At 30.7% G+C, this 16,333-nt stretch overlaps 1 long non-coding RNA gene across 2 annotated transcripts; it reads right to left on the reverse strand.

Moving 5' to 3' along the window:
• LOC143047055 (uncharacterized) lies at positions 1-10,689 on the reverse strand. Of its 2 annotated transcripts, XR_012969386.1 has the most exons (3): positions 10,609-10,689; positions 5,704-6,289; positions 1-572 (listed from the first exon to the last, which is right to left on the reverse strand). It is a non-coding gene; the product is annotated as an uncharacterized LOC143047055 (long non-coding RNA). The 2 variants fall into 2 exon arrangements; XR_012969385.1 differs by lacking the exon at positions 1-572 and having other exon boundaries at positions 5,397-6,289.
• Between the last annotated feature and the right edge of the window lie 5,644 nt (positions 10,690-16,333).

Below are 16,333 nucleotides of genomic sequence, written 5' to 3' on the forward strand. Positions count from 1 at the left end.
AATTGGTTTTAGGTTGAGAATATGAAATAAAATGAAATTGTCATTAAAGCTATTTTTATGCGTACAGTCGTTTCGATAAATGTTAATGTTATGTATAATAATTTAATATTAAACATTTTATTTACAAACGAAATTTGGATGGCATCAACTAGTACACATTTGCCCTGATTTTCTACAGGCATATCTATCAAATTCACATCTGTTTTTACCACGATATCAACATTAAAAAAAAAAACAACCTTGTCCTCCACATCAAATCAGATTTAACGGCACGTCTCAGAAAAATAGAGTTTTCAGCACAAACATCTGAAGGTACAAATTGTACCAATGAAGGGAAATCAGCAACCTGAAACTGATTTCTTGTATTAAACATCCGAGCAGGATTCCATGCTATATAGCAAGGCGATATCCTTCTTCAGCCTTTTTTCGTGAATATTGACCATTAGTTTTTTGGATCTTCCTTTCCTGGAACCATGGATTTGTATTGTAAGACTATACAAATCATTGATGGAACCACTAGTGTAATTGGTTTGAGATATCATCTTTGAAGCTTTTTTATTTATTGATAATACCTGAAATCATATTAGGGAATTTGTAGAATAATAATTAAAATTATCAGTGATTATCAAAATCACTGGTCATTTTCAGGGAATCTATATAATCACTAATCTTTTTAGTGATTCTACATAATCCCTGAAAAATCAGGGATTCTACATTATCCCTGAAAAATCAGGGATTCTACATTATCCCTGATTATACAAATTCACTGTAACATATATATAGGGGTGTGCCGAGGAGTTTGCGTTATTTCGTGTATTTATGTTATGGTGCAGCAAGCTATTTATACAAAATTCTCTCAAAATTACGACGCAAAAATATCATCGTAGCGACTATTCGTTTAACCGTGGCAATTACTCAATAACTTTTGTAAGTCAATACATATGTTCTCTTCCAGTCCCTCGCTATGAATTTTTGATATGGTTCATTGATTCCTAAAAATCAAGAAAAGCGCTTCGGACGCAAGAAATTATTAAACGTGTTGTTGTCAATTTTTTACATCACTGGGTCGATACCTCTGCTAGTGGACTATCAGTCCCCGATGGTATCATCAGCTCAGTAGTCAGTACTTCGGTACTGACATGATTTAACAAACTTAACTAAAATTGTTCATTTTTTTTTTGGTCCTCAATGCTTTTTAACTCTATACTTTATTCGGTTTTTTAAAACTTTTTTTTGATTTGTTTAAAACTTTTTTTTTATTTGGGCATCACTGATGAGACTTTTGTAGACGAAACGCACGTCTTGCACAAATACAAAATGTCAATACTGGTATATATGATAAGTTTATTAACTGTTTGTCAATAGATAATCGTTTTCGGCTTTTTACATGTTTTTTTTATGGCAAGTAAGATGCCCATTGGTATCTTCTGGTTACGCAAACGAAATGCTAATTTTATGTGTTAAGGAGACATCGACATTTTCCAGAAGAAATCTTAACCATTTATACCGTCTGTACTATGGCTTCTACGGGTATTGATTTTGTATAATTGTAAGACGAAACAACCCTTTCTAAAAATCGAGTGGTTATTCCTGAAGAATTCTGATTTTATGGAATATTTAATAAGGAGATGTATTATGCCTGTCACTGGAGAAACAATCAACCAGAGCAAAAAAAGTTGGACCATTCAACTGCAATGAACTTTAATCAATAACAGATTGAATATAAGTAAGCATGATCCGAAGGACATCATGATCAGAAGTGAAATGGATAATATACCTTATATTGTACTAATTTGATACAACCGATTTTGAATGGTTAGTTTTAAAAGCTTATTAACTCGCTCTTGAATAATATTAATTCAAGTCCTAAACATGAAATTCGGAGTACCAAGTGAGGTGGTCGTTTATTCCAATCTCACATTCGTAATGGTTGTGTATGCACACCAATAGAACTCTGATAAAATATAGATAATAGGGAATTGGAATGTGACTTTATGATGATTGAAATTTATAACACAATGTTGACTATTGTACCCCTATTTTTGACATTTTTACCTGTTATGTCTGTTTGTTTTGTTCACACCTCGTTGTCAATATAATGGGACTCTCAAACAAGTGCAAAGTTTACCTAGCTATAAACCCAGTTTTAATCCGCAATTTTCTACATAAGAAAGTGCCTGTACCTAGTCATGAATATGACAGTTGTTATTCATTCGTATGAGGTGTATGAGCTGCTGATTTTTCCATTTGCTTAGGGTCTTTTTCGTTTAGAATTTTCCTCGAGTTCGGTATTTTTTCCTAATTTACTTTTTTTCATCAGAGTAACGAATTTTTAAAACAGCTACTATCCTTAAAGTAAGAAAGCAACATATTAAATCACCGTTACAAAAAAATCTTATAAATGGTAATATTAAGGTCGAAAAAAATCTTGAATAAACTTTAACAAATTCTTTCTTCAAGTACTTCGAATTGCTAAGGAATTTGTTTTCATGCTAGTAGCTTTTTAAAACTTGAAGATAATTGAAGTGACAAGAAACAATTGTAATGTCAAGAGAATATAATTTGTTAATTGCTTGAAATAACTTTCCCTGATAACAGTATTATTTATTCAAATTCTTAGTTTTGTTATATCTATTCATAGATCTATGACCTTATATATATCTTTATTCAAGGACATGTATAGAGGTGTTTATCTAAAAAAAATAAACATGATCGAACTAACTAAGTACCTGTAATTAAAGGAACTTCAAGTTAATCATGCGTCAGTTTCCATTTTAACGTGATATCAAAAGGGAGAAAACATGAAGTGTCTTATAAGCAACACTTAAAATCTTAAAACATAAGAGAAGAAATGCGCAAAAGGTAAATCTGTTCTTGATATGATGCACATTGACGAAATTGAGGATGATGTAACCGTTCCTAAATTAATCCACTTTTTTCGTAATGTCTAGCAGAAACTTAATAGTGTTTCAGATAGTTTTGTTTAAGAAATTCCTGCATTAAATTTGAAGTTATGAACTGCATATTATGGAATGACTTGATCCCTCTTACAAAAAAAAACCATAGACAGTTGGAAACAGTTATTCTTTCAACAACCAACAACTGAGTAAACTTGTCCTACATCTCTCTTTTATTTTTACTATATCCTCAGCTTGAATATGATTTAGAATTGTATACAATAGGAGCATGTGACTATTGTCTATTTTTTTGGTTATTTAACTCGATCTTTTTTTAATTATTTCATTAATGTTTATTCTAAATCGCATTAATTTTCTGTTTAAAATTACTCAACATTTTGTACTGAAAAAAAATATTCTTATTATTAATATAATTATTATTTTTATTATTATCATTTTATTATTAGAGTTATAATTATTATTGTTACTCTTTTTATTGTTATCATTGTCTTTTTTTATTATCAATATTATCATTATTTTTTCTTACTTTTCATGAGTTCTTTTAATTTCTTTAAATTTAAAAAGTAGCCATTAAAATCTTTAATAAATAAATCAGTATTTTTCGTAAATAAAGAAATATTAATTTACTGAATAAAATAGTTCCAAAACTCCAGGAAACAGCAAAAATGTTAGAATAAATCAAACTATGGATAAAGAATGAATGTATCGTTACAAAAACTAATTTTGCATGATTTTATTTGGACTTAGTTTTATTATAAATTTTTCAATTTTATTTTTCTCTTTATTATCTTTCAAATATTTTTTTGTAGGATCAAGTCAGAAGATATTTGAGAATATATTCTAAAATTAGCAATTTGTTGATTACTTGAAGTAATTACCCTTATAACAGTATTATTTATTCAAATTCTTAATTTTGATATATCTATTCCTGTAATCTATGACCTTATTTAAATATATGATTTATTTTCAAGGATACGTTTAGAAGAGTTTAATTTAAAGATAAAAATGTAGTTCATAATCCATGAATCCCCCTCTTTTGCTTTTTTGTTATATTTTTATCTTATTTATTTTGTAGATATTTTGTACTATATTTAGTTATTGAATGTATTCTTGCACGTTTCCATGTGATAATACAATAACAGTAGTTTATCAATTTGGACCCTAGAAAAAAATGAAGCAAAATAAAATTCAAAAAAAGACGAATCATTGTCCAAAAATTCTTTGTGATAAGAGATGAAATAACACCTTCCTACGATGCAAATAGTGTAAAGATATATTCAATGTTCTGTACAATTAATTTGGTTAGTTACTGTTGTATTTTTCTACAATTCCACTTTTTACAAGTAATTTTTGGTAACAAGATCTTTATTGATGACAAATTAGCCACGTTTATTGGGTCCTTTTATATTTAGAGATATGCAAGTTTTAACATAACAATTAAATAGCATAATAAGTAAAACTGCATTGTAAGTAATAACACAAATGATATTCTTTGAAGCGAAACGGATGACATAATTTTGTTATGAATAAAGATCTTATTACTTAAAATTCAAAATTCAACAAAGTTTCTACACAGGGACAAGAAAATACTTGAAAAAGATGAAATCGGGAAAAAATACAAGAATAACTAACAAGGCTAAATAGCACAAAATTTTCTCTTATCTCTACACTATATAGTCACAGGAAGGAGTTATTTCGTCGTTTATGGAAGACACTTTATATCTATATATAAGTGTCAGCTATTTCAACAAAATATGCTCCGCCTTAATCATTGAAATTGAAAAAAAAAATCTTTTCTAAACATAGATTACAATTAAAATTATACTAATAAGCTGTTAAAAACCTTTTATTCATTAATTATTCATAGTTTAATTTATTCCAACTATTATCTTGTGTTTCATTGAGTTTTCCCACTACTATTAATTCAGTAATATTTCTATGGAAAACATAGTTTTATTGATAACAGACATAAGACACTGAACTTTGGAAAGATAAAAATATTCACAGGATTTATATCTCAGAAGTATGTCAGCTTCAAAGCATACACATTCTAAAAAGATCTTTTCTAATTTTCTTTGTTTCTGAATAGATGAAAATGTGCAAGCCAGCACCAGGAAATGTGACAATAAAATCTATACCAGACGGAAAAGAAACAATTGGATTTACATCCTACACAATTGTTTTATTCAAGGACATCCACTAAAGTTTCCGCATTGTGCATCATGACAACAGGAAAGAGACACTTTTTAGTAAAGAACACGGAAATTTTATATTTCATCCTGATATAAATCAGTATTTTTCTGACGTATTGAAATTTTAATATTTTGAATCGAGTACAGAACGACAAAATTTTTATACAAACATGAAAATATTGTTAGTTATAAAAGTTTCTAAATCACATAAATTAATACCTCAACCATAAGCCATCATAAACATGAAGTATTTGCCACTGGACATCAAATTATAAAAATTGAATAATGTAAATTATTTGTAATCGTTAAAACTTCATAATGTTTGACAATAAAATAACATAAAACAGAAAATTAAATAATAACATTTTTTTTTGTCTTCATTCGTTTTTTCAACAATATAAAATTTGAATTAAAAGAATAAACATCAAAGAAATTAGAAACAAAATAATACATCATAAAAAAATAGAATAAAATTTTTAGCAACGTTGTCTCCTTACTTAAAATATCTATGTAGATGCGTTGTCTGGAGGTCAAGAAAAACCCAGCGTTGTACAAATGTCCTTCTATATCCAATTTTCATGAATATTTATTACCCGATGTAGCGCTCATACAAATACAGGATTTCAAGGGGCATTCCGCTTCTTATCCTCGGTAATGTCCAATTGAAATCCCGCGTCCATATAAACCTCTGTCATCTCCTGTCCTAAACAAAATGACACCCAACCTGTTCCATTGATCGATTCTCCGAAGTGTAATATTACTTCCCGGTTAATCATTTCGGAGAATTACCTATTTTAACGTTTAAATTTCCTTTGTTTTGTGTACATATTAATAGATTTACAATTTTCCGGTCATTTCTAGAAAATCAATGTGAACTAGAAATTCAGTCGAGAAATATTTCAACTTTTAAAAAACCCATTCAGTGATTAAATGGAACTATTCGAACACTGCGAGTTTCAATGTCAAAACTACAAAAAATGTTTAAACGATCTTTACCGTATCTGTTCAAACGCCAGTTTAACTGGAGATTTCTTGCGGATGTAATTCTTGACATATTTGCACTAAATTTCATTCATGGTAAATATAGCCTGGTTATCCCCATTCTTACACCTACTGTGTGATATTTGATTGGTTGGTCTTCCCAAAAGTTTTTAACTTTGTCCAATGAAGAAAGTTTATCTGAAAAATATAACATTTTTAACACCAATAATACAAGTGGTCAAAAACCTTTTTTAAAAGTGGAGGCTTTAGGTTAAGCATTTGACGAAGAAGGAGTGAAAATTTCATTGCATTATAAATAACCAAGAAAAACACATGTCCATGCCGAATATATTTTTTAACAAGTCAGTACTGTTTTCAAGAGTAAAAAGTATTTGAAACAACAGACGTACAATAGTATGTGAGATATGAGCTTTAGTGGCTAAACAAAGCCAGTAAGAGTTGTTTAAAGTCACCCAACTTGTCCGGTCTGTATTATTTTTCAAGATACAGATAACAAACTCAATATTTCCGAACTTTTAAGCATTGCAGAAGAAAACAACCAACTGGTAGAAAATGAAATAAATATTTAGATACGGATTTGTGATGCCCCCCTTTTTATATCTGAAATTGACCACAATTGGCGAACATTATTTTAACAAACTACTGAGGTGGGATATTAAAGTCAATGTCCACTGAGAATGACCGACTGAGACAATCGTACTAGGAAAAACAGCAAATAAAGTAAACTGATAAATGAAGTTTCAGATACCGACAGTTTGAGTCGAATAAAAAAGACTTGTAATGACTTGTCATGAAAGAATTATCTTGTCATGAGGAAATCTCTTTAAACATGTGACTCGGTTGAAGTTTACCTTCCAGAAAATCATTATGAGGAGGAACAATGACATTCCGGGTATGAAACATATCTGACTTATTCCACAATTAGAATTAAAATAAAATTAAACCCAAACAAACTTTACACAGTCTCTATAAATAGCTGTGAATAGACTGAAGTATCGTTTTCTCATAAGATTGAATACATGGTATTTTTAGCACTCGTGTACTCGTTCAAAAATTTATATCCATGTTATCAAAAAACAAAATATATAATATATAATAATAAAAACAATGTCCAGCACTGACCCTCTCCATTTAAAACCTCATATAAGACAAGACACTCACAATAACAATTGTATTGCATTTTAGCACACTGTTTTGTTTCTTGCCTATGACTATGTACGTCTACAGAAATATTAAAACACAAATCTATTTTTAAAATGCTGACAGAACATAACCAATTCGTTAAATCTTTAATATTAAAAGGGGAAAAGTGTACAGAAAGAGCTGGGGTGGACTTATTTCGAATCTGAATATTGTTTATTTAATAGTCTGATATTTCAAATAAGTTAATAAGAAAAGATGAACGGCATGTATAATGTTCTGTTTTCATCAGATTGCATTTCAAGAACAAACTCATACTATTATCATTCATATTAAGTGACAATATAGAAAATTTTATCAAAATCAGCAAAACATAAATAAAAAGGGTGTCCATTCTAAAAGCGCATGGGCTTCAAACGCCAGACGATTTTGTGTATCATATCATAATATCACATTTATGATAAGGTATCTAGTGAATCTGTTTGTGAATATGAATTTCATAGTGTAGCTTAAAAAGGCAACAGTAGTTTACCGCTGTTCGGAAGTCATAAATCGATTGAGAGAAAACAAATCCGAGTTGCAACCTAAAACCGAGTGATCCACATCAATTATAAGAGGAAAACAAAAAAAAAACAGAAAAACTGATGTGAACAAAAAACAAATGACAATGCAACACACACAGAAACGACGCCACACACCACAATGAAATTCTCTATTAGTTCTTTATAACATTTTGTTTCATTAAAAAAATGCACCGAATCTCTTTGTCAAATTGTGTGTGTGTGTGTGTGTTAAGTACAGTTCTGGTCCAAAAAAAAAGTCAAGAGATATTCCGAAAACTGTAAATATCACCTTTTTGTACCTGGCCTAATCACTATTCCCCATATCGAAATCAGTTAAAATACAACATCCAAAAGTTTATTTCACCTCCTCTCTCCTTTCATATCAACCCAAACAAACCTAAGAAATGAGTGAGGATGGGAAAGAAAAAAATAAGAAATAATACATTCTAATTAACAGGAACTATATTATATTCATGGACAACGAAAAGCGGGGTCATTAATTGTGGTCTTGGGCCATAAGATAATAACTGCTATTTTCCTAACTTGGAACAGGACATTTTTTAAAGAAAAAATAGTAGGTTGAACCTGGTTTTTGTGGCTAGCCAAACCTTGCACTTGTATGGAAATGTTAAATAGAACACTAAAATGACACCATTACATGACAGGAATACGGTACAAATAAATGCAAGAACATTCAGGACAGAGAAATACACAAATAAACAATACAATAGTACATTTCGACATGCTAACCACATAATAAAAACGATCACAAATAATAACTTATGATAGCACACAAAAATAGCACAACAGAACCATAAACTGTCTTTCACACGACTGGATAAACGCCACAAAAGGGACGTCACAGGTGAATTTCTTAAAAATAATTATACTGTTCAAGCTAGATCAGGTCCTGAATGTTCCAGTTACATCCAGAGAAAACTATTTCATATATACATACTTACCCTAGTGTTTATCATCTATGTTTACTCGAAAAGCAACAAACCTCATTTTGATATTGGACAATATAATGAGATAATTTGACAAAATATTTATACAAAAATAAATAAAAGAAAAATGACGTAGAGTTAAGCAATATCGCTGCAAAAACTTAAGTTACCATTGATTTCCGAAGTCACAGATGAGAAGATTGGAAGAATTTTGTGCATAGTATCAAACTATATATCAGTGTTTCAATGAGATAAGGTTTAATAAGAATGTGTCCTCAGTACACGAATGCCCCACTCGCACTATCATTTTCTATGTTCAGTGGACCGTGAAATTCGGGTAAAATCTCTAATTTGGCATTAAAATTAGAAAGATCATATCATAGGGAACATGTGTACCAAGTTTGAAGTCAATTGGACTTCAACTTCATCAAAAACTACCTTGACCAAAAACTTTAACCTGAAGCGGGACAGACGGACGAACGGACGGACGGACGGACGAACGGACGGACGGACGAAAGGACGGACGGACGAACGGACGGACGGACGGACGGACGGACGGACGGACGGACGGACGAACGGACGCACAGACCAGAAAACATAATGCCCCTCTACTATCGTAGGTGGGGCATAAAAAAACGCTATTTCCTAAATTGACATAACTCCCATTCTTTTGAAAGGTACTCATTTCTTTTAACAGATAACATGAGCTTAATTTGTGATAATGCCAGCAGTTCAGTGAATCTGAATAGTTTTTTTTTTTATTTATCAAAACATGTTTACAGTCATATGGATTTAGTCTACTTTTGGTTTTTAGACAGAATGAATTAACAAATACGATACTCTTAAAAAGCTGGATTGCTTTTATCTGTTATTTTCCTGCTTAAAACATATTTGTGATGTGTTATATGTAACATATTAGCTTTCAGGGCATTAGGATCAATTGACTTCTTCCGATTTCCCATAAATCAATCAACTCAACATGCATGACCATAAGCCCCGGTTCTAGTTATAAATATTTTGAACGAAACGTCACACGAAAATTACAAATATTCAATAACTGACATGTTATTATGATTACTGCTTAACTTTTACATGTCAATTTTCCTGTTACTTAATTAGTTATCTCAAATTATAAGATAATGTAAGATAAGATGAATTTTATTTCCAATAGTGGACCCATTATAGGCATAATCAGTACATTGATCACACAATTGCAATAGACAATACACAATGAAATAAAAATAGAAATACATTTGACTAAAAACATTATAGAAAAAGCTTTTGATTTTATAAGTCCTTCCTCGTGGCTGATGCATATGAACAAACAGTATTGTTGTGCATATGAATCACCAAGGACAGGTGCTTAAAGAACACTCAAGCCAAAACACAGAAATATGAAAACTTAAGCACTTTACAACACAAGCATAAACTAATACTTAAAAATAATTACTATATTATAGTCCTTCTTGTGGCTAATGCACATAAATAAGATTAATATGTAGTTATCCAAATGCAGGAGCCACCAAGGCCAGGTGCTTAAAGGACATAATAATATATTGTGTAAAATTTCTGTGTAAAAATATTTGGATTTGGACGCAGCCTCTAGCACAACTTGTCCCAATGCTCTGAGGGAGAAAAGAGAATACACAAAAAACCCAAACAATGGTATGAATCATGAGCATTTCATCATGTTTTATAAAAGTACACATTTCATACATTGTTATTTGGATGGAAAGTTATATCAAAATTAGCACAATATAGATTTGAGTTTATCACATGGTTTTGGTTTTGATTTGATATTAATGAAATAAGTGTAACGAATTTACTATTTAGTTCTATTACTTACTTGCTGCACCTCTTCACCTTGTTCTCGCTTTCCAGATACCGATGTTAAAGAAAAGGACACCATTTTTCAGTAACTCAATTCTTTTAAAACCTCATTTCGTGGAAAAAGATTTTGTCTGAAAATAGAAATACCTTAACATACGAGTATTGCGAAACCACAAAATTAACATTTGATTAACGCAATGGGGGTATTTCTATTCCGGGTATTGCATGTTTTTCCATTTTCTTTATTATTTCTGAATTTCTTAGCACAGTCCCTGTCCCATATTCTTTAGACGATGTTGTCCTTATTTGGTCCGATTGACAATCTTGTGGTTAAAGACTATTCTTAATCAAACTAAATTTCAATAGAAAAAAAAAACATTGCAAGGAAACAGAAGCACAACGATTAAGATTCCCCTTAATGAACTTCAACAAACAGGGCTGACTACAAATTTCATCTGAAGTATCATTCTTTAACTGTTACAGTGGTTATCTCTCGAGGAAGTCCATGAAATCAAGTAGCTAGATATTTACTAAGCTCTCAATTACAAAAAGATATCTGTAATTTCAGATGCAACCGATTTTTTCTAAAAGATAACAAACATACAAATGAAATAGTATACGTCTGCAGCAAATTGTCGTTTCAAATCACGAAACATATCTTTTATTGTTTTTGTTAGCAACAGTAACTTGTGTAGTTAAGAAGCGTATTAATATAGTTCTACTCTTAATGGTAGGAACATACGAGGAACAGTCGAGATGTTACAGCAAAAACTTCATTCGAACTATTCAGTTTTTCTAATTCTTAAACAAAAGGTTTTACCTTCAACAGTTTACATTCAGTATCTGTGTGAATCTCTTTTTTTCTGAGATATTTAAATGTCCTTTAATTGTTTCATAGAATTCTGAAAAACGATTAAATATCCATCGAAATTAAATTTTAGTTTGGGAAATCCCACTCTTGAAATCTGTAATGATGACTCTTACTTCGTCGCTATCTGTCATATCATTTCATATTACAAGTTCATGATGTTATATTTGTTATTCTCATCGGATTTTGTCTAATGCTTAGTTCGTTTCTGTGTTTGTTACATTTTAATGTTGTGTTTCTGTTGTGTTGTTCTCCACTCATATTTGATGCGTTGCCCTCAGTTTAAGTTTGTAATCCGGATTTGTTGTTTTTTTTTCTGATTTATGAGTTTCGAACAGCGTTATACTACTGTTGTCTTTATTCATCGAGTGTTGTGACACCAAAAGCATATTTTACGTCTTGGAAAGAAAAGGCAAAGACGTTTTTAGACACACCATCATCACCTACACTTCAAACTTTACAAAGAATACCCTGTCAGCTGAAAGCTTACTAAAAGTAGAAACTAACAACAACGTCGATATCATTGAATGTGTCAATTATTTGGACAATGCCAACTTCTGGTCAGTGTTGAGTCGATAATATTTACCAGACATCTCCAAGCAACAACGAGTGTTATAAACTGTTCTGATCGACTAAAAAAGAACGGGCAAATGGTTATCTTCTACTACTTTCGTCCGGTACAAAAGAAATACATCTACATGAAAAATATTTAAGTACAAAGTCATCTCGTTCGGATATCATTTTTTTTTAATTTCTTTAATAAATTAAGAACATCTCGTTCGAATATCATTTTTTAAATTTCTATAATAAATTCAGAATTGAAACTTCAAGCATACCATTTACCGCAATTATGTATAATGTTTATATCAAATCAATAAAGTTAACAATGATATTCTTATTTATACTGCTCCTAAAAAATGATATTCTTATTTATACTGCTCCTAAAAACCGAAATTAACCGGAGTCGTTTATGCTTCAAATGAAAGATTAGACAGAAACCAAAAAAAAAAAAAAGAAAGGAAAAAGATATCAAGGCGACAATAAAACCCTTAAATTGAAAAGAAGCAATAACACAAGTCAATGAAAAAAACGAACAGACTACATCAGTCAACAAAACACTACACAGAATGGATACAAGTTCCTGTTCCACTAGTGACCCATCTCCTTTCAAGATGACTTCAGTAAAATTTTTGAAAAGAATACTTCAACAGGACTATTCAAATAGTATTTAAAAAAATCTACCTTTTACAATTTCATACTACTTAAAAATGTATAATCGGTTTGTTTTAAATTCGAAAGTGTAAGAATCTATCGTCATAACATGCCATCTAAATGCATCTATTAAACATTGAACAAAGGCAAGAAATGTGTAGTTTAAACTTCAAATGGACTTATTATAAAAAAGTCAAAATACCTCGGCGCAAAATATGCATTTGACTACATTGGTGCTATATTATACAAAAAAAAACAGTCAATTAATTCAAAACGACGCTTCAACACATTAGATAAAAATTGGAAAGTAAACCATCCAACGAAAACAAAATATATCGTAGCTTGTATCACAGTTCACCTCATGCACAAAACAGATGACCTTAATGAACAACAAACCAAAGGCATGTTCTACACATCTGAACTATAAGAAACACACAAAAAAGGTTTTGTCAAATGAAATGATACACTGATACATTCAATGGTCTGACAACGAATCGTTCAAGTAGAAACAAAATCAGGTTTGCTGTAGTCTTCTATCACCGAACTTTGCAAAACAACAGTGTATTTATGATCTTTCCCAAGGGAGGAATATTTCTGTCCAATACAAAAACTAAATTATTTGGTAAATAGTTATCAAAGGTAAAAGGATTATAATTTAATACGTCAGACATAGGACTCATCAGTGACGCTCATATCAAAATAATTATATAGCCAGACAAGTACAAAGTTGAAGAGCATTGGGGACCCAAAATTCCAAAAAGTTGTGCCAAATACGGATAAGGGATAAGAAATTCCTTAGTTTTTCGAAAAATTCATAGTTTTGTAAACAGGAAATTTCTAAAAATGACCATATAATTGATATTCATGTCAACACCGAAGTGCTAACTACTGCGCTGGTGATACCTTCTGGGACGAAACGTCCACCAGCAGTGGCATATACCCAGAGGTGTAAATAGTTATCAAAGGAACCAGGATTATAATTTAACACAAGACTGATCAGTGACGTCCAGGTCAAAATAGTTATAAAGACAAGCAAGTACAAAGTTGAAGAGCATTGAGGAGTAAACCATTTTGAAATATTAAGTCCTCAAATTTCTTATGCTTCATACTTTTCAACTTTTTTTTTTTTAAATTCGAGCGTCAATCAGAAGTTTTTTTTATAGACGAAACGTTCGTCGTCTATAGCAGAGACATATAATACAATTGTATTATATGTCTCTGTCTATAGTATTAAATTTTAATCAAGGTATCTAGAATGAGACTATTATCAATTCTTGATATCTAATAAATTATTTCCAAAGAAAACGCCGTTGTCTTCTGTAACTATTACCCTGTTATCACTCAACGAGGTGTACTGGTATTGTCCACTTCAGACAAACCACTTTACCATTGGTGGCAATCATACTAGTACTAGTAAATCAATTTTGATCTGAAATGGTCATTTTGATCGGAAATTTTTTTAAGATATTGAACAAAGAATTAAGTCATTTCTTGTTTTTCAGTAAATTTTCAGACTTATTATGAACTGCAGTAATTTCGGTTATCCTGCTCAGTAAATTCGCTTGTAGACAATTTAGATCTATTCAGTGAATGTTCATAATGTTGATCGATTGTTACTAACCTGATAACATCACTCTTATAGGGAATTATACTGAATTGTCTGAAAAGTTATTGAACAGTACTGAATTTACCACGCTGTTTAGTCTTTTATGCAGTGACTCGTAAATTCAGTAGAATGCATGCTCTTATGAATTGTCTCAGAATGGAACACAATCCAAATAATCCTAGTAGACAGTTAAGTTGTGACCATATTTACATTGTTTAAAACCCTGGTAGTCTTCAGCTTGAGAAGTCTCGTACCATATATAGAATGAACAAGTATACTTTCAAAAACGTAATATTTTTGCGTGATTTGGCAAACACGATTTAAACAACGGTTGTTATCAGATACAAGTGCTGTTAAATCTTCATAACTTTCACTGTGGAGCCTTCTAAAAAATGCCGATTCCTTGTTTTTTTTCCCCAGATGGTACCATAAGCTTTCCAACAATCCTATAAGAGGAATTGCGTCCATAAAAACATCAAAAAATGTGTGGATTCATTTTTTTTTTTGAGTGATTTTGTAAGGAACAAGGAAACATTGTATTTTCGTGAAAATCAAATTACTTGGTTTGTCAAAGTCGGCATTCAAGCCTATGGAAAATGTGCACTTCGTTTGAAACTGTAAATGATATCCAAAGAATTATAAGGAACCTAAAGTAATTTAAAAAAAAAAAGTCTCAAGCTTTAATTTTAATATTCTTTAAAATTGTTAAAAGTAGTATAACACCATAAAAAGTAGCATAACACCATAAAAAAATCTTACTATTGGGATATATCAGTTTGTTTTTTGGATATTACCTTGTTCTTGTATTTCTCGGGAAATCGTGGTACCGATAAATCAGTGATTCTTAAAACAAATAACGATGCCCAACACAATGTTGACTGCTTAACTCCTATTTTTGACTTTTTACCTATTATGTATGTTCGTTTGTTCACACATGTTTTCAATATAATGACATGCTTGCGACTGTCATACAAGTGAGAGGTTTAGCTGGCTATAAAAACCTGGAAAAAGCCAGGTTTAATCCACCATTTTCTACATCAGAAAATTTCTGAACCATGTCAGGAATATAACAGTTGTTCTCAATTTGTTTGATGTGCATGAGCTTTTGAATTTGCCATTTGATTACGGACTTTCTATTTTTAATTTTCCTTGAGTCCGGTATTTTTGTAATTTTACTTTCTTCTGCTAAGCATATTTTCATGAAAGGATATACCAGTGTTCATGAACTTCAAATGAAACATGTAAATGAAGTTGCCTCCACAAAATAAAACCAACAAAGTAAGTACATAATACCATCGAAAATTTCAGTTTCAGTTCTTGAATAAGTCAATGCACCTGGACGCCATACTAATACTTTAAGACATTAAAATGTACAACTTTTTTTAACATCTGATGAATTTGTAGGAGATGCACCTATAAAAACATGATAGTGTCAAAAATAATGGGACATTATTCTGAGATTTGTCAATGAAAGAGGATGTCCTACACTAATGCAGAAATACCAAAAAAAAAATTATAGACTTGAATTGTTTTTAAAAAGCAGATATAAGTATAAAAAAAACGATTAGAAATTTGCAAACAGATCAGGATGATATACTGTAAATTCAGAAATTATTGCGTGCATTTATTATTGTGATTTTGTCATTTTATACTTTAATTTTATGATATTGAGAAAAATCCTGTTAATTTCATATAAAATATTTCAAAATGCGAGTTAAAATGATTGTGTTTACAACGCAATTATAAAAACCTAGCAATAATTTCTGCGTTTACAGTTCTTTTATTGATTAGGTAAATTTTAAAAAATCATTGCTGGACAAAAATCATCCCCAAAATGAGAACACTATTATTAATGATCATGACGATGATTTGGTGCTTATAATGTCAATTGGTGAATACTACATTTATATCAAGACAAGAATATGTTTATGTGAAATGAGTAGTGCCATGTAATGTATTAAATAAAGGCAAGAGTTCTATACCGCTTTAAAAACCAACATGCAAATTTTTACCTTACATGACCACAAGGTAACAGTCCACAGGACAAAGGAAGAC

Source organism: Mytilus galloprovincialis, chromosome 9 (assembly GCF_965363235.1).
Source record: "Mytilus galloprovincialis chromosome 9, xbMytGall1.hap1.1, whole genome shotgun sequence".
Lineage (NCBI taxonomy): Eukaryota > Metazoa > Mollusca > Bivalvia > Mytilida > Mytilidae > Mytilus > Mytilus galloprovincialis.